General features: G+C 50.2%; 1 pseudogene; it reads right to left on the bottom strand.

The window, feature by feature from the left end:
• Positions 1–21,994: 21,994 nt before the first annotated feature.
• Positions 21,995–23,102, bottom strand: LOC146862058 (solute carrier family 46 member 2 pseudogene; annotated as a pseudogene).
• Positions 23,103–23,770: the final 668 nt, after the last annotated feature.

Genomic DNA, 23,770 nt, shown 5'->3' with positions numbered 1-23,770 from the left:
TGCCACTTCTACGAGACTTTCTTGCGGGGGAACTCCCACCCTGCATACTTTATACCTGATCCAGGCTTAATGTAGCCCAGGGGTTTACAAAGTGATGCATCTGCCTGGATGCATCACTTTGTAAATATGGCACAACATAGCACATTATTTACGCCGCCAGTGCATCACAAAAGTGACAGACTGGCAGCGTAAACGTGCGGCAAGGGGCTCATAAATAAGTCCCTTAGTTCACACGTGCTTGCGGCTTACTCTCGGTTTTCTGTGCTGCCGCCAGGTCGTCCTCGCTTCACCTCAGTGGCTCACTTGTAGGGATGATGCACTCTGTCAGCGGCTCGAGTCTTCTCAAATGCCTTCCAGGCCTGTCCACCCTTAATCTTCCCTCCTTCTGGGCTTGTCTGTCATCAGGTTTCCCAGTGTGAACCAACAGGTCACACTTCCTTCTCCTCTTTCTCCTTGGTGCTTCTGCATACACCTTCTTTCTTGCAGTTGATACTTCTCGTTGTGAGTCACTTCTTCTGGGTGCAGCGGCATGCACTTTTTTCAGATGTCAGCCAACAAGGCCTCTGAGTGGTCGACTATCGCTGTAGTCTGGCCACTGGCCTCTGGTGGTGAGCTCTGGCTTGGTGATGATCAGGGCAGTTGCTGATCCCGTTAGTTTCTTCTTGAATCCTGTGTGGCATCCGGCTATGTGTTGCGTGTTCCCTCGTTAGGGACCTTCTTGGAGATCCCACTCCAGGGGTGGATGTTTGTTGCTGGTCCCCTGCCTCGAGGCTCTTCCAGCTATTTGACACTCTTCTCCTCTGTGTCAGTGTGGCTTCATGCCATGTGATTCACATTCCCTCCTCAGGGACCTACCTGGAGCTCCTGCTGCATGGTGTTCCCTCTTCCTGGACCTCTTGGAATTCCGTTCATGTAGAGAGTGGGGAGCCTTGCTTCTACCTCCACTTCTCTGTGTGGCACATTGCTTGCGCCTTGAGGCATCGCTGCCAGTAGGCATGGCTGATGGAATGTGGGATGGTGTGCCTTGACGGTGCGGTATGATGTGGTCCTAGTGTCTAGACCACAGTGGCAGCGTTGTGTGTCTTCTGTCCACCTTCTGGGCAGGAGTCGCTTTTTTTGGACCTTTTCCTGCCTGGGGCTGTGTCCATCTAGTCGGCTTGGACGACCAGTGTGGTGTATCGTGGGTTCTCAGTCTCTTTAGGGGCTGCACCCAGTGAGCCAGGTGTCTTCCCGTGATGCCTCCCCTCCTTTGTCGTGCAGAGGCAGGGTCGGAGCATTCTCCTTTCATTCGCTGCTCAGTTTCTCTGATTCTCTATTTATTTCTCAACTCTTGCACTTCTTTTTAACAGTGACCAGGAGTTGCACATCTACCCCTCTCCTTTTGTGTGTGCCTCTGGAGAGGTGTTAGACTTGCACTGCACTTCTTCCCTACAGTGGGGGCAGCAATCTACCAGGCCTTGCTGTAACTGGTGAGCCATGCAGGAGGCTGTACAGGGAAGGGACAGCTATGGGGCTCTCTCAGCGGGAGGCCGGCTGAAGCTGCAAACCCCTGGCGAGTGTGTGGAGTGTGCAGCTAGACTGCAGCCTTCTGCCACTCCATCTCCATCTTGTCTCTCTTTGCCCCAGATCATTAGCTCTATGGTGTTGGGCAACAGTGGTGCACAGAGCAGGGGTTGGATAAATGTGTTTGTTATGCTTTTGTTTCACTAACCCATGTGTGCTGCTTGGTGGGCACTCACATGCACTGCACCTGTAGTTAGAGCATGCATATAGGCTTTGGCCCATCTGGCCCAGACTGTTCCTCTTTCTCACAGTCTCATCTGCCACCCTGTTACGAGTGGGGGCAGCAGTAGTATCAGGATTTGAAACAGTGGTGGCCTTTCAGCTCCTCATTTCTCTGTGGTCTCAACAGTATAGTGCTCGCTGCAAGACTACAGTTCCTCATTTCAAGTGTCTGTCTCTTCAGGCTGGCTGGCATTGCAGGGGGAGGGGAGCGCTAGGGTGAGGATTCCCTCAGCCACACTTTCATTCCTTTAACACATGACAGGAGTTGTAACCGGCGGCATACAGTCTCAACAGTGACCGACGGTGATAGCAGGCGGCCACCAGAGGGCACGCTATGCTTGCCGCGCCCTTCCTGGCTTTTCCTCGCCCACAGGTGGGGCTCACCTCACACTAGGCTGAGCGTTTGCCCCTCCTGGTCTGCCTCACTGAAGTTGCGATGGGGAGATATTAGTCCTGGTGCCTCTCTTCATCTCCCGCAGCACTCCTGCTGCGGCAAACCAGATGCATAGCCACACCAAGGAGGGAAGGGCCGAGGTCGGTCACTGATCAATGTTCTGGGCCGGCCAGCTTGAAGGTGTGTGCCAAGATGACAGACATCTGCTACGCCCCTCTGGGGTCTGGCGGAGGCAGCAGTCCCCCACTTGGATGCAGCGGTGCCCCTAGCCAGCTGTTCGGGAGCCTGCAGCCAACATCTCATCCTCCACAGGCTCTCTGCCCAACAATTTTTTCACAAAGGAGAGTGAGAGAAGCAGTTCAGTTGCAGTCTCCCAGGTATTCTATTATCACAAAGAGCAACTGCTGATGTCTGTTTTCCACAGGTTTGTCCTGATACATAACCATTGTAGGTGTTTAAGTATCCAAAGATATTGGAGAAGACGCCTCACTCACTAATAGTGACATGCTTCATCATTGGCGTCTTTCCACACCCAGGTAAGATGGTACTACCTGGGCGGACTCAACCAAAGACGTTATGGGAGTTCTTATATACATTTTATACTGGTTATGCAGGGAACCAGATAGGTGATATATTTAAAAATACCTCTAGGTATACCCAAATGCTCCGCTTTATTCCTAGGGTACCTGGGGTATAAGATAAAATCCGTGTAATTCAATGGGGTTCTTTTGATTTCAATTGATTCAAATGTACCTACATTGAATTACACGGATTTTATCTTATACCCCCCCCCGCCCCACAAAGACGCCGCATCGGGAAAACATAAAATGATAATAACCCAGAGTTATTATCATATTATTTTTCCTTTTTTTACACTGCATAAAGCAGTGGGCGATGCTCCTCCACCTTAACGGATGAACCGCTGCGTCTATCGAATGGGCCACCGAGTTAAGGGTTTTTACTTGCACTGCCCGGTGTGGATCCTCCATTAGGAACCCTTTCGTTTACTCTCATATAAATGAGGCGGGACAACCGCACGCAAGTTTGGCAGGGCAGGTTATCCAAAATTTTAAATTGGACATGCGCGACCAATCAAAGGCCACTCCTCAGGTTGCGTTTTGATCACAGAAACTTGGCTACAGCAGGGATCCAAACCAGACTTTAAAAACAAAAATGATTTATTAACAGTTTAAAAAATACAAATGTTCGGCGTGGTTTGAAGAGTCGCAGAGAATTTGAAACATATAATACAGACATATTATCAGTGGATTAAAACGAAAGTACAAAACAATCTGTGAGGCATTAGGTTTCATAACCTTTGCAATTGTTCCCTGCCCAGAGGCCAATGTATCCGCGTTTGAGTAGACTACTGCATATTAAACCTTTGTGGGCCATCAGAAAAACATTTTTGGAGTCATTAACTGTCCGCACCTTGGGGTTTGGTACAATTCTTTCGCATCTTGGACATACCACAGCTTTTGTTAGTTTTTGAGTAGTGTCGGTGCTTTGCTACTATGTTATGAACTACTTATTCCATATATGCAATTATAGTGAGGTCATGTCTGCGTGAGGTAGTACATTTGTAATGTATAAGGGGCATTCTTAGCATTCCAGTGCTGTTACTTGTTCGAGATTAAGGTAGTTTTTGATCATGTTTCTCTGTTAAATTCACGACTATTGTATTCAGCTAGATATTTATCTAAATTTCTTACCCGCCTGTTGTTGTGCTGGCACTGCTGAGTTTTCTGCCTCTGCTCTGCCCATTTAAGAAGTTTTCCCTTCGAATGCATCACCTGTGAAGCGTTTGTGGAGTTCCACATTATGGCGAATTGTGTTTTGACCTAAAGTAAATCTGTGAATTTGCATTCTGGCTTCTTCTTTTTAGTTTGAGTCATTCGACCGAGCTGGTAATTTCTGGGGCAATTAATAGTTGTCTTGCCAGTCTCTAGCTCTTTTGTCTGAGTCATGTCTTCCAATAAGTCAGTGATCTGTGGTTTTTAGTCAGGGTCCCTGTTAGATTCCAACCAATCCGATCTATATTAAAGCAGTACACCTGAATGCCAAGATAGGAGGTCCTCTGCCTACAGAGATGTTATATATGTGATGTCTCCCAGTTTGCTTGCTCTATTGGCGCCTTTCCGACTTAGGGGCATATTATCAAGCCAGGCGATAAAATTATCTCCACTTTAGTGACAGAAAACTGTCGCTAAAACGGCGATAATGGGCTTGATAATATGCTCTATGGAATTCCAATTGAAGCCCATGTTAGATGTGAAGGACATCTAACCTGAGCTTCAATTGGAATTCCATAGAGCATATTATCAAGCCCATTATCGCTGTTTTAGCGGCAGTTTTCTGCCGCTAAAACGGCAATAATTTTATCGCCTGGCTTGATAATATGCCCCTAAATACGTCCGCCAGCGGCTCCATCACCAGGGTAAAGAGGATTGGCATTAAAGATCATTCTTCATGCGTACCCCGGGGCATATTATCGAGAACGGCGTTAAAAGTATCGCCGCTTTAGCGGCAGGATACTGCCGCTAAAGCGGCGATAATGGGCTTGATAATATGCCCTTGAGAATTCCCATAGAAGCCCAGGTTCAAACCAGATCATGGGCTTCTATTGGAATTCTCAAGGGCATATTATCAAGGCCCTTATCGCCGCTTTAGCGGCAGTTTCCTGGCGCTAAAGCGGCGATAATTTAAACGCTGTTCTTGATAATATGCCCCCAAGTTTTAAGTTGAGGGGTTTAGATATGACTTTCCCTCACTTGAGTGTAGGAATGTTATCCATGCTGTGATTTCCGGGGTGAAAGTCATCACACAGAGAACCATAGATAGGTCATTCTGATTAAAGGTGTTGAATGCTTTCTCCATGTCTGTTGACATGCACCACTGTTGGCAATATAGCTACCGTTTACCACTGTATTTCTTTGTAGGATGAATCCCCACTGGTCGGGATGTCTCAAAGTGGATACCAAAGAGGATATTTTAATTGCTAGCATTTTGTCCAAGAGCTCCCATTCAAAATTTAGCATTAATAATAGGTGAAATGAGGACAACTTTAATGGGTCTTGATGAGGTTTGAATCGTGTCACAATTATGGCTTCTGTGGTGGTAACAATTTACTTTCTCAAGATTCTTGGTGCATTTCCAACAATTGTAGGCCCAACTGAGTACCCAAAGAACTTTGAGCAAAATATTTTATAAGCAAGTGTTTTGCCCATTGCCAGCTCTCTGGCCGTTGCTAGTAACGCCACTAAGATGGTAGATACGTGTAGCCTCGAAGGGGTCAACTTCTTCATTTTTGCCCCATTGACATACCTATCCCTCTCTCGGTCAGCAATATCATTGGGCTCAGTATATAGTGGCTAATAAGTCTGTGACGTGTGAGGTACAGTCTATGCAGGTATTTTAACTGGATGAGGCAAAATTGAGTGGCGATCATCACGTGTCTCAGAGCTGCCCTAGCCTCCTCCAATCCTCATCGGACAGAGGGCCTAGGTCTAGTTCCCAAGCACAACCCACCAGTTTTTTTATGTCAAATCCATGCAGAAAGCCCCCAGTAGACCACCACACAAACTATGGCAGAACATGGACATCAAAGCCATTGTTTTTGACTTAACCACATCTTACAATTGCTAGCAATATACAGTGACTCTGGCAGGCAGATGTAAATCTTCAAAGCAGCTTTGTCCACCAAAGTGGATAAAACACCAAAAACCTTCTATGGGTCATCAAGGAAACCAATCTGTGCCTCAAGCAAGCATGGAACATTCTTGCAACTCAGTCTGTCTCGCTAGTCAGAAGGGAAGTGGCATAATACCTGTTCCTCTGATGATCTGCTAGTTTTTAGATTTCAGCTTAAAGTGTACAAATTAAATAGTTTTGCTACAGAACCAACTGTACTCAGCAATCAGATTAATTCAGCTACAGACCCCTCTAGCGTATTATCCTCATTAGTCAAGAAGTAAAACAAACCTTTCTTGTACAGTCATTAACATCCCTCCTTCACAATATTTGTGGTGAGAATTAGAAGCATCTATAAATCAGAACTGTCCTTCTTTATAGGCTTACATAAATTACACCCAACACTGTTGACCATAAACCCAAATGCTATACCAGATAATGACAATCCATCCTGACTTTAACATTAACATTAACTTCTAGCTCTGCCTCTCATCAAGGTTTTTAATATTTTACAATGGGTTATAGTAGCCTCTCCTCAAGATGTCTGTCTGTTTTCTGCCTTGCAAACTACTGCCACTTCTGTTGCTCCAGTGATAAGAGCTGCTATTAAAACCTGCTGGAGTCAGCACATGCCCCAAACACTTTGAAAAGAGGCATTGTCTAATTAGTATTTTAAAAAACAAATTCCTACCCTTCCAAATTGGCCAATTGATGACCGGTTAGATTATTTCTTACCGTAGCCAAGATGATGGAAAAATATCTGGCCAACTAGTTGTCAAAATACATGAAGGAAAAGGCTTTCGGGACTGGACTCAGGCAGACTTTTGCCCCTGTCAAGGAACAGAACCTGTGTTGATGTCTGACCTTGATAAGGTCAGATACATTCAGTAGACAAATATGCTTCTTTTACATGGTCGACCATGAGGTATTGGTCTACCGCGATGCAAGAGATCCTGTTGGCAGCGGGCTACCCTGGGTTGGTTTAGGCCTGCAGTGTCACTGATCGTTCGGATCGCATGTGGATTCTCTCATGGGTTCTTCTAGTTTTTCCAACTTTTCATATATATTTGGAACCGAAAGGAGACTTGATAAAATCTTTTGGTTTTACCTGACTTTTCTTGTCTAGTAATTTCCCAAAGCTCTGAGCTGAACAAAAAGAAGTGTAGATCATTGGATCTGAGCAAACAGTTTCATTGCTGATGCCTGTCCTGATTTTATGGGAATCGTCAACAAACCAGTCTCAAAAGTGACGACATCTTGGCTTCTTCATGGGCCAGGACTTTTCATCAGACCCACAGATTAATGCAGTGACACCATTCTTTTTCGTACAGCTAAGACCACTGCGTAAATCCTGTCTGATCGGCCCAAAGCTCTGCATGCCACGGTTGTGGAGCAGGTACTGTCTCCTGATTTTCATGGAAATAGAATATATCTCGGTTAACCAGCCCAAAAATTGAGCAGTCTGTAGATATACAAAACTATTATACAATACGCTTAGATGAAGAACTTAAGGAGTTTGTCTGTCATGAAACCTGACACTCACTTCGTTGGCTGTCAGTGGAAGAATTCAATTTAAGTTACTGTGTACCCTTCTGATACTTCCACCAAGGAACACCAAGGGAAATGAAAGAAGCAGTATAGTTTAGTTGAAGTAGGTAGGAGCATCAGGAAAACACTTGTTGACGCCTCATCTCTAACCACTTGACAGTGGAATATTGAACGGTCAAAACATTAATGGCTAATCTCTAGAAAGTGCTCAGCGGACTAGATGCTGATTGATGTCAGATGTAGTAAAACTGTATACATGCATATGCTTTACATCTATACATTACAACACATTCACTACTGATCTGGGATACTGGATATTTGTTCTTCTAAAATGATCTCTTCTGTGCATTCTCTGGTCAAACTCTGCAATCTCCCTTCCACTGCATTTATCCGGATCCAGATTTAAGACATTTAGACAAGGAGGCCTGTAGTTGAGGGGTCTTGGACAGTCCCTATGGACCTCTCTTCCACTAAACCTGCGCACAGTTCCTAATCACTCAACATTTCATAGGGCCTAAAAAGACCCATCTCTTTTGCTGACAATTCTGATCTCACAGTCAACCCTATATACAGCACCAGGAAGCCTCTTGGTGTTTACCATAGATGAAAAATACTTAATCATCATCATTATCACCTTCTATGGATACATATGTTAAACATGCTCTTGTCCTTGCTGCTTTACCTTTTCAAAGCTACTACAAAATATTTCCTACACTTGGCTTACTTGACTCAACAAATTGTTAACAAACTTCCTATTACAGCGCTTTAGGTTTCCTTTGGAGTTGTTCATAGCATGAAAGTAGAATGTCTTCTGTTAGAAAGGGTAGACGGACCGGGAGGGTCGGCCGGGGTCAGGAGGAGAGGCCTCCGGGGAGAGCCGTCTCCAGCGATCGTACAGACAAGTAACTTCCCCCCCACAGACAGATACCACACACGGATAAGGTTCAGTGTTCTTTATAAGCACTTCTTAAGGTACGGTTGAATGGTACAAGGAGGTCTGGACTCAGGGGTCCCCTCGATTCAAGTCTCTCAATGCAGGGTAAGGGGGAGCGGGACAGTCTGGTTACCAGTCAGGTAGTTCGGATGAGGTGATGACTAGCTCACAATCCTCGAGCTTGGTGGTTTAGTTGGTACGGGCCGCGGCAGCGCCAGCAGGTCCCGGTCGAGATGGTCGGCACACGGTCCGCGGCAGCAGGTCCCGGAAAGATGGTCGATGTACGGTCCGCGGCAGCGCCAGCAGGTCCCGGTGAGGATGGTCGTTACAACGGGCCGTGGCAGCGCCAGCAGGTCCCGACGAGGATGGATGTTGCAGAAGGCCGCGGCAGCGCCAGCAGGCAGGACGATGGTTCACAAGAGCGGGCTACGGCAGCGCCAGTAGTCCGTCAAGGCTGAGTTCTCTCGGTGTCTCTCGACTCCAGGATACAACTGCCTTCCTGCTCCAGAGTTGCCCCAGTTATAGGGCAGGCGCTCTTTGATGTCCGGACCCTCGCACTTGGAGGTCGGAGGGCCCGGGATGAAGGTGTCCAGACACCCAGCAGGGGGTGGAGCCAGCGCCTGGGGGAGCTGGAGGCGATCGGCACCTGGCGGGGGAAGAGCTCTTGACACTTCGTCCTCCCATTGACCTGCCAAGTGGTCCGCTCACCTCCCGGGTGGATGGTGGTGCCGGGATGTCGGGGCCGGTCAGGCCCGGGGTTAGGGTCAGGGCGAGGCCACGCGGCCTCGTGGTGCAGGGCCCAAGATGGCGGCTTGAACCGGCCGGGGGAGCCGGTGGGGCTGGGCCCCGTGATGAGTAGAGGTCCGAGGGCAGAAGAGCCGTCGGGAGACGGGGTACAGGTGCTTTTCGTGGGTTATGCCTGGTGGGCTGGAGCTCGGGCCCTGTCGTGCGGGGAGGGAGCAAGCCCTTCGTGTGGCCTGTCCAACATGCGTCCCCCCCAGCTGAAGGCGGGGAGAGTCACCCATCTCCTTGGGGACTCTCTTCGTCGAGGCGGAAAAAGCGGGACAGGCCATCCGCGTTGGCGTGGTCTTGGCCTGGTCGGTGCTCCACAGTGAAGTCCATTCCCTGCAGGGAAATGGACCAGCGCAAGAGTTTTGGGTTCTCCCCCCGCATCTGCATCAGCCACTGCAGGGGTCGATGGTCGGTTTGTACCCGGAAGTGGGTACCGAAGAGATAGGGCCGGAGCTTTTTGGGGGCCCACACCACTGCGAAGGCCTCCCTCTCGATGGTGCTCCAGCGCTGTTCTCGGGCCAGGAGACGTCGACTGATGAAGGCCACCGGCTGGTCATGACCTTCGGGGTTTAACTGAGAAAGGACGGCTCCGATGCCGTGGTCGGAGGCGTCGGTCTGTACCACGAATTCCCGACTGTAATCGGGGGCCTGGAGCACAGGGGCGGTGCATAGAGCGGCCTTCAGCTTCTCGAAGGCCGCTTGACAATCGGGGGTCCAGTTAATCCGCTTCGGTTGGTTCTTGGACGTGAGACCCGTGAGGGGCCCCACGATGCTGCCGTAGTCCTTCACGAACCGCCGGTAGTAGCCGGTGAGCCCCAAGAAGGCTCGGACCTCGGTCTGGGTGACGGGGGGCTGCCAGGACTGGATGGCAGCAATCTTAAGTTGTAGCGGGGCCACCAGCCCGCTTCCCACTTGGTGCCCAAGGTAGGTCACAGACCCTTGGCCAAGTTGGCACTTGCCGGCCTTAATTGTGAGGCCGGCCCGCTGGAGGGCCTGTAGGACCTCTTGGAGGTGACGGAGGTGGTCGGGCCAGTGGTGGCTGTATACAGCGATATCGTCCAGGTAGGCAGCGCTGAACTCTTCGAGCCCCGCCAAGACCTGGTTCACGAGGCGTTGAAACGTGGCGGGGGCATTCTTCATGCCGAAGGGCATGACCTTGAATTGGTAGTGGCCATCGGGGGTAGAGAAGGCTGACCGTTCCTGAGCCCTGGGTGTGAGGCCGATCTGCCAGTAGCCCGCTGTTAGGTCGAGGATACTGAGGTAGCGGGCGGCCCCCAGCCGGTCGATCAGCTCGTCTGCTCGGGGGATCGGATGAGCGTCGGTCCGGGTGACAGCGTTCAAGCCCCGGTAGTCGACGCAGAATCTCAGTTCAGGTGCGGTGCCGGGGGCAGCGGCTTTGGGGACCAATACAACCGGACTGGCCCAGGGACTGTCCGAGGGCTCGATGACCCCGATTGTGAGCATCTTGGCCACTTCCTCCTGTATGCAGGCCCGTACCCGATCTGGTACGCGGTAGGCCCGGTGTCGGACAGGGGGACTGTCCCCGGTGTCCACGTCGTGCAAACACCAAGGGGTGACCCCGGGGGTGAGGGAGAACAGGGTAGCGAACTGCAGCAGGAGGTTCCGGCAGCCCTGGCGTTGCTCCGAAGTGAGGGCGTCAGAGAGCCGGACCCCGTCCACGGAGCCGTCATTCTCCTGAGTCTTCAGAAGATCCGGGAGGGGTGCGGAGTCTTCCTCTGCCCCACTGTCCGTAGCCATCAGGAGGCTGAGTTCTGAGCGCACAAAGTGTGGTTTGAGTCGGTTGGTGTGGAGGACCCGAAGGGGGTTCCGGGAGGTCCCCAGGTCGATGAGGTAAGTGACGGGGCTTTTGCGCTCGACCACTTTGAAGGGCCCCGTCCACTTATCTTGCAAGGCACATGGTTCGGTGGGGGACATCACCCATACTTGTTGTCCAGGCTCGAACTCAACGGAGGAGGCATTGTGATCATACCACCTCTTCATGTCCTCCTGGCTGGCCTCGAGGTTCGCCTTGGCCATCTCTCTGAAGCGCCGGGTCTGATTGCGTAGGGCCAGGAGGTATTTGAAGACGTCTGGAGGGGTCTTTAGGGGGGCCATCTCCCAACCTTCTTTTACTAGGCTGAGGGGCCCTCGCACAGGGTGCCCGTACAGGAGTTCGAAAGGGCTAAAACCGAGGGACTTCTGGGGAACTTCTCGGTAGGCGAAGAGGAGGCACGGGAGTAGTACATCCCACTGGCGACGGAGGGGCTCTTCCAATCCCCCAATCATCCCCTTGAGAGTGCGGTTAAAACGCTCCACTAGTCCGTTCCCTTGGGGGTGATAGGGGGTCGTGAATCTGTAGGTGACCCCGCATTGTTGCCAGAGGGACGTCATGTATTTGGATATAAAGTTCGTGCCTCGGTCGCTGACGACTTCTCGGGGGAAGCCTACCCGGGAGAAGATCCCCATTAGGGCCCGGCCAACCACCGGAGCTGTCACGGTCCGTAGGGGCACCGCCTCGGGGTAGCGGGTGGCATGGTCCACCAGTACTAAGATGAACCTGTGTCCTTGCGCCGTGCGGGGGTCCAGAGGCCCCACAATGTCTATCCCCACCCTCTCGAACGGGGTGGTGACCACAGGGAAGGGTTGCAGAGGGGCTTTCAGCTTCCGACCACTCTTCCCGCTGGCTTGGCATGTGGGGCAAGATCGGCAGTGGTTCAGGACGTCGTTCCTCATTTTCGGCCAGAAAAAGTGGGTCACTAGGCGGCTGTACGTTTTGTCCTGGCCCAGGTGTCCAGCCAGGGGGACATCGTGGGCCAGGTTGAGCAGGAAGTCCCTGAAGCGGAGAGGTACCACCAGTACTCGACCGGCCCCCAGCTCGGCGATTCTTTGCTCGCTGTATAGCAGGTCGTTATCCCAGTAGACCCAGTGAGTTCCAGTGGAGTCTCCTGCGTTCTGGGCGCTGGCTTGTTGGCGGAGTCCCTCGAGGGAGGGACAGGTCTTTTGTTCCTGGCGGAACTGTTCTTGGGTGGGCCCCCCTTCTTGACGCCACTGAGCCAGGTCAGGAAGGTTCTGGGGTTGCGCGTCCCCTTCGGTCGTCGGGTCTGGGAGGCTGGCCTCGTCGTTGTCTTCTACTGGGGCGACCGGGGGCGGAGGTGCTGGCCATTCCGGTTCTTCTGATCGGGGGACGTCACGGGCGGCCATGGACCGGGTGGTTACGCCGGCCCTGTCCGGGAGGCCCAGCATCCCCAGGTGCTCTCTTCTCTCAACGGTGGCCCACGGGGAACTCTCGAGGTCATTCCCCAGGAGGCAGTCCACGGGGGCGTCGTCCCGGACCGTCACCTTCAACAGGCCGGAGACCCCTCCCCATTCGAACGGGACGCAGGCCATTTGACACATACTCTCAGAGTTGTCTGCCGAGCGGACGGGGCAGAGAATGTTCGGCAGGATCTGCTCGGGCTTCACCAGGTGACAGCGGACGGCCGTCACGCTGGCGCCTGTGTCACGCAAGGCCTCGGCCCGATGTCCATTAATGGTCACCCACTGACCGTATTTCCTGGTGTTAGCGGGTAGGGGGGCCCGCGGGACCATGTCTCTTCCCCCTAGGCACGCCAGGACCATGGCGGCCGGTTCCCACTCTTGCTGGGCCGGCTCATACTCTTCCTGTTCCTCCGATAATCGCTCTTCCCCCAGGGCGGCGGCAGCTACCTGGCGGGGCTTGGGTGTTTGGTTCTGCGGGCAGCTCGGGTCATTGGCGTAGTGGCCGACTCGCTGGCATCGGTGGCACGTGACGTTGGCTCGGAACCCAGGACGCCACGGGGGGTTGCCCCGGCCGGCCGGAGGCGGGGTGCTGGCCACGGGTGTTGCTGGCAAGGCGTCTCTCCCTCGCCCCTGGCCCCCTCCTCCTCCCCGAGGACGGTGCTGGCCTGGGTTGCTTCTGTTCTGTTCGTGTGGCCCCCTCCGGCCCACCCGGGTGCTTTCCCATCGGTCAGCTTCGGCGGCGAGCTGCCGGGGGTCAGTTAGCTTACTGTCGAGGAGGTGCTGCCTGAGCTCGACGAAACAGTTGTTCGACAGGTGCTCCCATACCATAAGGTTAAAGAGTTGTTCGTAGGTGGTGACATGGCTCCCCTTGATCCAACCCTCGAAGGCACGGCTAAAATAGTTCACGTATTCTACCCAAGTTGTACCTGGGATCCGGGTGCAATCTCTGAACCTCTGGCGGTACATCTCGGGTGTGAGGCCGTAGCGGGTGAGGAGGGCAGCCTTCATGTGGTCGTAGGACGACATTTGGTGATCGGGGAGCTGCAGTAGGGCATCGCGACCCTCGTTGACAAACCTCCCCCAAAGTCCGGCTCCCCAATCACTCCGGTCGATCCGGTGGGAGGTCATGGCGATCTCGTAGGCTTTAAACCACTGTTGTATGTCGTCTTCTCGGACATACTCGCGGACAACATCCTTGGGGATGTGGACTTTTTTCTCGATTGGCCCCGGGGTGTGTGGTCGCTCAGGCACCCCCAGTTCTTTATTCTGTTTCCGAAGTTCTATCTCCGCTAGTTGGCGCTCGTGCTCGAGCGTTATTTTTTTCTCCTCCAGCTCTCTCTGTCTCTGCTTCTCTTCTCGTTCTTCTCGGAGCCGCATATGCTCGAGGTTGAGTTTCTGTTCAGCTAACTTGAGTTCCCCATCCATCTTGAGTCGTGCCATTTCCAACTCGTGCAATCTGGTTCTTTCTCTTTCTCGGATCTCCTCCTGCGAGAGGCCCGTTCCCCGCTCCTCGGGAGCCGTGGCGTTCCTCTCTGGTGTGATGCTGCTTTGGTCGGAGGGTCCGGCGACCCCAGTTTCTGTCCACGACTCTAGGACGTGCTTTAGATCATCCTTGGTACTCAGGCCGGTGGTAGCAATGCCAAGTTCTATGCAGAATTGTCTCAGTTCGCGGTGGCTATATTCTTCTAACTTATCCATTTGGAATTTCTCGGTGGAGCTGCTATCTTTGGCTGACATCGTGTTTTTGTCGTGGGGTGAGCTACTCTCTGTACGATTACGCATTGATTCGGATCGCGCCGCTGGCCACCAATGTTAGAAAGGGTAGACGGACCGGGAGGGTCGGCCGGGGTCAGGAGGAGAGGCCTCCGGGGAGAGCCGTCTCCAGCGATCGTACAGACAAGTAACTTCCCCCCCACAGACAGATACCACACACGGATAAGGTTCAGTGTTCTTTATAAGCACTTCTTAAGGTACGGTTGAATGGTACAAGGAGGTCTGGACTCAGGGGTCCCCTCGATTCAAGTCTCTCAATGCAGGGTAAGGGGGAGCGGGACAGTCTGGTTACCAGTCAGGTAGTTCGGATGAGGTGATGACTAGCTCACAATCCTCGAGCTTGGTGGTTTAGTTGGTACGGGCCGCGGCAGCGCCAGCAGGTCCCGGTCGAGATGGTCGGCACACGGTCCGCGGCAGCGCCAGCAGGTCCCGGAAAGATGGTCGATGTACGGTCCGCGGCAGCGCCAGCAGGTCCCGGTGAGGATGGTCGTTACAACGGGCCGCGGCAGCGCCAGCAGGTCCCGACGAGGATGGATGTTGCAGAAGGCCGCGGCAGCGCCAGCAGGCAGGACGATGGTTCACAAGAGCGGGCTACGGCAGCGCCAGTAGTCCGTCAAGGCTGAGTTCTCTCGGTGTCTCTCGACTCCAGGATACAACTGCCTTCCTGCTCCAGAGTTGCCCCAGTTATAGGGCAGGCGCTCTTTGATGTCCGGACCCTCGCACTTGGAGGTCGGAGGGCCCGGGATGAAGGTGTCCAGACACCCAGCAGGGGGTGGAGCCAGCGCCTGGGGGAGCTGGAGGCGATCGGCACCTGGCGGGGGAAGAGCTCTTGACACTTCGTCCTCCCATTGACCTGCCAAGTGGTCCGCTCACCTCCCGGGTGGATGGTGGTGCCGGGATGTCGGGGCCGGTCAGGCCCGGGGTTAGGGTCGGGGCGAGGCCACGCGGCCTCGTGGTGCAGGGCCCAAGATGGCGGCTTGAACCGGCCGGGGGAGCCGGTGGGGCTGGGCCCCGTGATGAGTAGAGGTCCGAGGGCAGAAGAGCCGTCGGGAGACGGGGTACAGGTGCTTTTCGTGGGTTATGCCTGGTGGGCCGGAGCTCGGGCCCTGTCGTGCGGGGAGGGAGCAAGCCCTTCGTGTGGCCTGTCCAACATCTTCTAATCAGTGTCCGTGGCTCCTGTCGCATAAATGAGTTATTAGAGTGCTAACAGACCTTTGCAGAGCTGTAGGTGAAGTGTAGTGATGTGAAAACATTAGGTAAGCATGTGCATTTAATGTATGTAATCTTCTCAACACCATGCTACCATTGAGGTGAGTTCTGATGTCAGAATTGCTTGTAATAAGAAAATGACATCAGACCTTTGCAACCATAGATGTTTAGAGGTGAGTTCTGACTGTCACAATGCGTATTGCGACTTTGGTGCAGAGTGAAGGTCAATGAGAACACCTACTGAGTCTCTGGACAGAGTGAGGGTCACATTGAAAAGGGGTTCTGGGCTTTGAGTTGCCCTTTCAGTTGTACTCATTTTGCGAGTGCAAAGTTATCTCCAGCGCTTTTCAAAGCGGGTATTGCTTTGTGGGCAAGGGCCTATGCAATAAACGAATGTCTTTGTCTGTTGTCCAGTGGTTGCTGCCGCCTATCTATGGTGGTGGGGTGGGTTGTGGGAGGATGGAGTAGGGGCGGGATTGGGGATTGGCAATAAAATAAAAATAGACTTACCTGCCGCTTCGCTCCCTCTGATGCTCCTGGTCGCCTCATTGCTGCTCTCATCTGGCCCGGATGTGGATGGACGTCAAGGCACAGGATCCCCACCCAATCCAGACGCTACTCTCATAGCATGGGAGCAGTGGCAGGATTGGTCTGAGTAGCCTTGTTTGCCTTTCAGACAGTGCCTTGGAACCTGTGGCTTTTCTCCAACCCGGCTGTGCAACACAGCTGGGTTGGAGATACATAAGTACACGTGTCTGTTTGGCCGGCCTGGGCCGGCCGTCCAACCAGACACGTGCACTTATAAGTGTACACTACTCCTCCCTGCCATGCCCGGACCCACCCCGCCCTATACTTTTTGAATGTCTCAGACAGCAATAAATAAAAGTATAATAACATTATGGTATTATCATTTTATTTATCATCTGCTGGCAGTGGGGCGATGCTGCTCCGCCATTACGGAGGAGCAGCCCCTGCTGTTGTCTGTGTGTCTGTACCATATTACAGAAATAGGCGTATTGGCAAAGTAACTCTTGAAGGATATGCTCCTAATCGTGTTCCCCTCCCAGATTGCCACCAACAAGGAAGGCAGTGGTAGACTATATAACCCACGAGGAATGTCTAGCACAAAAGAACGACTGGGGGTGCTTCAGCAGACACACTGACAGCACAGCAAGAACTGCAATGTCATCGTCTCCACAGATGAGACCTGCCCCAAGGATCCAGAGGGGGTTTGAAGGAACCCACTCCGGTGGGTGCATTGTTTAACATCACCCATTGTTGTGGGGGTCTTCACATCCTCTCCTTAGGGTGGGATGAGCCACCAGTATGTTTCTCTACTGCAGTGTCTGCAGTACATGCACTGAGTTAGTTAAAGCATGGTTGCGCAAAGCACACTTGTAGGTGGAGCATACAACACTGAGAACCCCAAGTGAGTGTGTACACTGGTGCAACCCTGGACTGTGCCCCACTTTTGGTTATAAGGTTCCACGTGTTCGCCTTTTTCCACATATTGAACAAAGACACTTTTGGCCTGAATTACTGAGCGCCATGTCAGTGTGTTTTTGGTAGGGCAAGTATGGATGTACCACTACCACCAACACACTTAGTGCCTGATTATAAGTATCCTGATGGGGTGTGGTGGAGCGAGTGGAAGGTGGTCATTCCGCACTCATGGAGTAAAGAATATTGTTAACTTGGTGGTGTGGAATTAACTGAAACTCTGGGATTAACACTGAGAATACCCTAAGTAATGAGTTATTACTGGGGGAGTTATTAGCTCCAAAGCAATTCCTCATTCTCCCTTGCAGTTTACCCCCGAGACACTGAGGGGAAACACAACAGGTCAATGATGTTTCAGTAGTAATTGTAATTCCTGATGGGGTCAGAAATTCCCTTACCAGTCCGATCGAGAGTTCTGGGGCATACGGAGGCCTTCAGAGCACTTGACTGCCCTCCATCCTTATTCCCACATATACACTGAGTAAGGAAAAGTGGCTGGGCACTAGAGTTGAAGCTTACAAAGGGTTAAGCATTCACAAACCCTCGAAACAGGTAAATCTGAGATAAAACCACTTTCTTCTGTTTCGAAAAACATATAGTGATTCGGAAAACTTTTCCTGAATCACTAAGTGTGTTTAGAAATGGATAGTGAACAGTTATTTAGAAGGGGTGTGTTTAGGATGTCCATTTCAAATACCAATTCGGTACCCTATGTATCAATGTTAAGTACGCTGGAGCACCCAGGGTAGTAAAACCAACCCTTTCCCAGTATCTATAGGGGTGCGTCAAAGGTGTGTCTTGGCGCCGACCATATTTTCATTGTTTATTAATGGGGTTGTAGATTATTTCTCTGCTTTTCCAACACATGCACCTTCACTTGCAGGAGTTAATATTCCTATACTTATGTTTGCAGACGATACTCTGATTATTTCCTAGACCCAGAGTGGTCTGCAGAAGGCCTTTTCAAGATTCGAGGGGTTTTGTAAAGATCATGGGTTAGTGATAAACGCTGATAAAACAAAGTTTATGGTCTTGCATAAGCACAGAGCAATAAAGGGCAGGGTGTCCCTTAATGGTGAACTATTGGAGCAAACTGATGTTTTTAATTATCTGGGGATCACGTTGGGGAATAGACATAACTGGAATCCCCAGATAAATTCCCTGGCCCTAAAGCATAGTCACTTAGCTGGTGTTTTGCTGAAGGAATATAAGACCTCACATACCCAACCCATGTACCCTTTAATTAAGATTTATAACACTAAAGTTAAAGTCTCTGTAACATATAGCACAGAACTCTGGGGTTTTAGTGACCTAAAGCCACTATTCTTAACACAGAACACATTTGTGAGAAGCATAATTGGCCTACCACAGAGCACTCCACTAAAACCAGTCTTCTACGATTTAGGCTGTAGCAGACTGGAAGATGTTGCTAAGTTTCGTCCAATAGCTTATTGGCGGAGATTATAGACTACTCCAGAGTTGCTACAGTATGCAGCCGCTCTAAAAGATGTATGGGTCCTAGATACTTCATGTACGATCAAATGGCTGCAAAATATAAAAAACACATTGGTTAGTATCGGACTGCGACACTTGTGGGATGAGCCAGAGAGCCAACAATTTCCCCCACAAAAGAGTTGAAAAGACTTTACTGGTCTATGGTGGCAAATAATAATATAATTACCTCAGAGCCAACATTTCTGACGGGCAAATTTCTAGCATTTAAGCCCTGCCCACAATATGAGCAGTACTGGGATGTCATCACCAAACCTAGGGACAGACGTCTATACTTCCAATTTCGGGTAGGCACATTACCTGTAAATGTATTCACATGCAAATGGCATAGTGAAAACGACAGTATGTGGAAGCTGTGTTTAGAACATGAGGAAACTTATCAGCATATTTTATTTGTTTGTCCGGCATACCAGGCTCCACAGAAAAAATGGTTGCACCCACTATGTAAGAATATGGGCGTTAGGAGCAGTGCTGTCGCCTTGAGAATACTGCTGACTGACTCTGGTGCACAATGTGTAATAGCTGTTGCCAAATTTTTGAGTTGGACTTGGTCAATCCAGGAAAGAAATACGGCAAAAGTTGGTATGACCACCCAAGTATCCAAACCATAGTTTAGGAAAAAATAGCGAAAACATGTAACGATACAGTATATGCAGTATACGATATGTGGGTATTATACGGGAAAGTGGTTGCATTCCAATATTAGATGGAATTTTTTTATCGCTAGTGTCACTTATGGTTATGAGTTATGGTTGCCCCCTCTCCCCCTTGCTTTTTATTCTTTCTCTCAAACCTTTTCTTCATTCCCTACGTCACTCACCAGCGGTCCGCGGCTTCCTACATAAGACAACTGAAATCAAATTTACTGCATATGCAGACGAAATTATGTTATATATTTCCTATTCCTCTACCTCCCTGCCCGCCTTCATTGACCTACTTTCCTCCTATGCCACCCTGTCTGGTTACAAGTTAAATTTTTCTAAATCTGAAGTACTCCCATTAAATAAGTATTGCCTAAAAAGTATGTTTGATGGGACTGATTTTAAGTTGAACACCTGTGGTATTACTTGCCTTGGTATAAAGTATTCTTCTTCCATCGCCGAAATCTTTTAATGAAAGTCAAGACCTCGATAGGCAAATGGTTCCCCCTTTTTCTGTCATAGTGGGGTAGACTGGACACGATTAAAATGATGCTGCTTCCCATTATTAATTTCTATTTGTCCATGCTACAGGTGAAACTTCCACTGAAATTTTTTAAGACCCTCAACAGAACTTTGAGTAAGTTTCTCTGGAATGGCAGGAAAGCTTGCATTTCTTTATCTATTTTGTCCGCACCTACAGATCGGGGTGGTGTTCAGTTTCCCAACTTCCGGCAATATCATTCCTCCCTTTTTTTTTTTTTTTAATTGTATTTATTAGAAACAGAAACATAGGGCATCAACATTACACATGATTTATACATTATTATGTTTTTGCAGCACCAATACACTTTAACCGTTATGACATCAATATGTGGACCGAACTCCAGTGAATTTCTAACAGCAGTCCCGCCCACCGCCCCCATCCCTTGTCCTCCCACATCTCTATTCTGACCGTTGTACATTGTCTAATCCTGGTGGGTCACAAATGTAGCCTCTAAATTTATCCCAGTCTCCCCAGATTCTTGTCCATTTCTGGGGGCATCCTCGGTGCACATACACCGCCCTTTCTGCTACCATGGCTTCGTCCATGTCCCTACACCAACCTCTCAGTGTAGGTACCTCATTCGATCCCCACCGCCTTGCAATATTCCTCTTAGCCACCACGGTTCCCATCGTTACCCAGTCTTGCGCGGGGTGGTTTAGATCAGTCGGCTCCCATATGTTCAAGAGGCATTGTTTAGGTTCCGGAAGCACTGAGTCCGCCACGGTTTGTGACATAGTCATCATTACCTTGATCCAGTATTGCCGAATCTTCGGACATTCCCATATCGTGTGGTAGAAGGTACCCTCCTCCTCACAACCCCTCAGACAAAATTGGTGCGCAGCCATCCCTATTTTAAAGAGGGTCACTCTAGTGTAATATGTACGATGAAGTATTTTCAATTGTATCAATCACAAGCGTGCCGGTATTGCCACCTCCCGAGGGGATGACAGCGCCTCCTGCCATTCTCCATCATCCAACTCCCCCAGGTCTATGACCCATTTCCGCTTAAGTGCCAGCATAGGGTCCGGCAGATTGTTCACCAGCTTACGATATGTAATGAGGTAGCCCTTTTATGCATATACTCAGTTAACAATCTATCCTCCAGGGGAGTGGCCTCGGATGTGAGCACTGAGCTCAATGCTAAAGTAGTATGTGGGATTCAGAAGAGCATACTTATCTCGATGGCTTGACAGATGCCCTGCAGTTAAAAGCCTACATCAGGCTGTCAATGGAAAAAAGACCCATTCTCATTAAAGTCAGGGTTGTGGTAGGGCTGTGACGCCACTTCCCGTCGCTTCAGCTACGTCATCACTCACATCGAATTTTAATTTGTGCCCCTACTTACTTTTCAGGAATGTGCTCTGAACTCATGCATATTAATGAGGTGTTCCAGTGACTCAACAGCCCCTCACGCTGTTGCCTGGTGACTTATGGAAGCAGGGCTTGCCCATGTTAAAAGACAGCACTAAGAACAGCTGAAATGAATTTAGGGAAATATATATAAAGTGTGGATAAATACAATCTTGTTTATGCAACAAATTCCACTTGCGAATGTCCAGTCGGACTTTGTGCCCACTTACTTTGCTAACCAAAAACAGAAAAAAGCAATTATTGATTTTAACACTTGGGTTCATACCATACATTCCTCCAATCCGACAAATAACTATGGGGCATATTTACAAGCAGACGATAAAAAATTATTGCCGCTTTTGCGGCCGATTTCGGCTGAAAAGTGGCGATAATTTTATCGCCTAATTAGCAAGGCCACGCTAACGCGTGAAACCTTGATTTAGCGTCAGGATTCCTAACGCCCAGCTTTGCATCTCTAATGAGATGCAAAGTGGGCGTTCCTGACCTAACATGACAGGAGAAATGTCGCTAAGCGACATTTCTCCTATCATCAAGACCCACGCTATGAAGCATAGCGTCAGGAAAAGTAGCGATAACCTCTGTTATCGCTACTTTCCTTACGCCTGCTTCAGGACTGACTTAGCCATGATATCCTATGGAAGGTGGATGGCTGAGTTTGTGAGTCCCTATCAGCAAGCTAACGCCACATTGCGTGAGATTATCGCTGGGTTTCCAGCGATAATCTCACGTTAGGCAGTTAGCGTGAGGATTTTTATCGCTGAGGAGATAAGCGTTGCTAATAGCACGCTATCTCAGCGATTAAAATCCACGTTACCCGGCGATAATTATCCTCACGCTAAGTGCGCTGAGCGATAATTATCGCCGGGTGTAGCTCATATGCCCCTATTTTTTCTGAAAATCCAGTGGTGGCAAAAATGTACCTATAACCAACTGTTTCTTCTGAGTAAGCCAAACCCAAGAATTAAGTGTGGCTAATACAAGACTATGTTAACACTACAACACAACACTAGTGATCAGTGCTTCTGTTATTTCAATAATAAGCTTCACTCACCAACATAGTAGAGATAGCTCCAGCGTACAAATGCCAGGATGAAGACCCCGGCGCTGAAGGATGCCATCCCGATCATAACCATCGTGGCGTCTTTCAAACATCTGGAGAAAACCAAGACGCCGATAAAGCTGGTGGTGCTTATGACGTTTCCTGCGGCTTTGCTGTAGCCAATGTCCACTGGACCCCAATTTAACGGCTCCTCTATCACGAATAAGGGCAGGACTTCGAGTGCGTCTTCCCCGGTTATGTTGTAGAGGACGTCGCTGGTGTAGAGTAGTGCTATTATGACCTTGGATGGTGTCACCATGATGTGACCCTCAGCCTGGATTGAAGGTGACCTTCTTCTAACATTCATCTAACAACCTGGTTCCTTCGGTTTGCTCAGTGCGCTCTCTTTCATATTGGCTGTTCTCTACACGGGCATTGCTGGGATCGCTGTTTCCATTTCCCATGTCTCCTGCCTCAGGGACCTTCAAAACAAAGGTGCTGTATACAATGCAGAACAGGTAACAAGCAAGCGTGCAGAAGGCCAGCACCATACCCTGATGATGATTCGCGCTGAAACGTATAAAGAAGTGTAATGAGGCCAAACTTCCATCAAAGCCAGCCAACCCGTAGGTGAGCTCAATGATGATGAGTCGGACAGACCTCCAGGTCTCTGAAGAGTAGAGTAAGCCCAGTGCCCTGATGCCAACCGAGTATGTGGTGAAGCCACCGGTGACACCGTTCAGTGCCACAGAGCCGTACATCACCTCTATTGGCCAATCCATTAGTATCACATGGAGGAGGAGCAAACGAGACATGAGGTAGCCCAGGAGGGGCACACAGATGGTGATCTTCCGATGATTTCTGTCCCCAAGCCTGGCCAGGATGTAAGCAGACGGCAAGCGACAGAAGCCAAAGAGCAGGTTGTTGATGATGTAGAAGTTGGAGATGGCTATCTGCTGCGCTTTGTCAGTCGGCACCACTGCAGACAAGTTGGAGTGATTGTAATAGTTCTTCACCACCATCAGCAGTCCAGTGTCGTAGAAAGAGCTAGCCATCTCGGCCCTGGCCACGATGGGCTCTATCCATGAACGCAATCCTAGTGCACATGCCATGCCCACTGCCGCCACTCCTCTTTGCCTCGTACCAATGTATAGAGGGTTATGGCATAATGAAGACTCTGGATATCACAGAGGACAAGCACTCAAATGCATGGTTCTTTCTAGCAGCTCACTGAAATCTTGTATAGTTGAAGCTGTTGGCTCCTGCTATTATTTTGGTGGCCACAAAACATGTGCCCGTCTTTTGAGTCCTCTACCTCTTGGGACCTGCAACACATGAGCATCAGGCCTGTGCTCTCAGCAGCCATTTCAGCTGAAGCTTCTTTCTCTGCTGTGTATTTTTTACCAAGGTGACAGGAAGTGGGAGGGAGGGACCATGCCATGAAAAACAGCTGTCTCGATAACAGGATGCTTCTAAACGAGAGCACAGATAAAATGTCCATAAGTGCCAAACAAGCATACAGAGACATGGTTCTATAAGACGCAGTATGCCTGTCAGGGCTATTACTCATTCAAGACTACCCCATCCAAATTCCAAAATGTACCAATTTAGGTACACACTGTTTCAGAAAGACATGTCCTCTTCTCTGTCCCATGAGTTCATTTCCTTTCCCTTCCCTCTGTTCTCTATTTCTCTCTATCTCTCTGGGGCTCCCGCCAATTCGCTGAAGGAGAGGCAGGGTCACCACGTGCGCCTAACAGCTCACTTTTCTATTGGCAAG

This window comes from Triturus cristatus, chromosome 2_2, assembly GCF_964204655.1.
Source record: "Triturus cristatus chromosome 2_2, aTriCri1.1, whole genome shotgun sequence".
NCBI lineage: Eukaryota > Metazoa > Chordata > Amphibia > Caudata > Salamandridae > Triturus > Triturus cristatus.
This window is presented reverse-complemented; position numbering and strand designations above follow the sequence as displayed.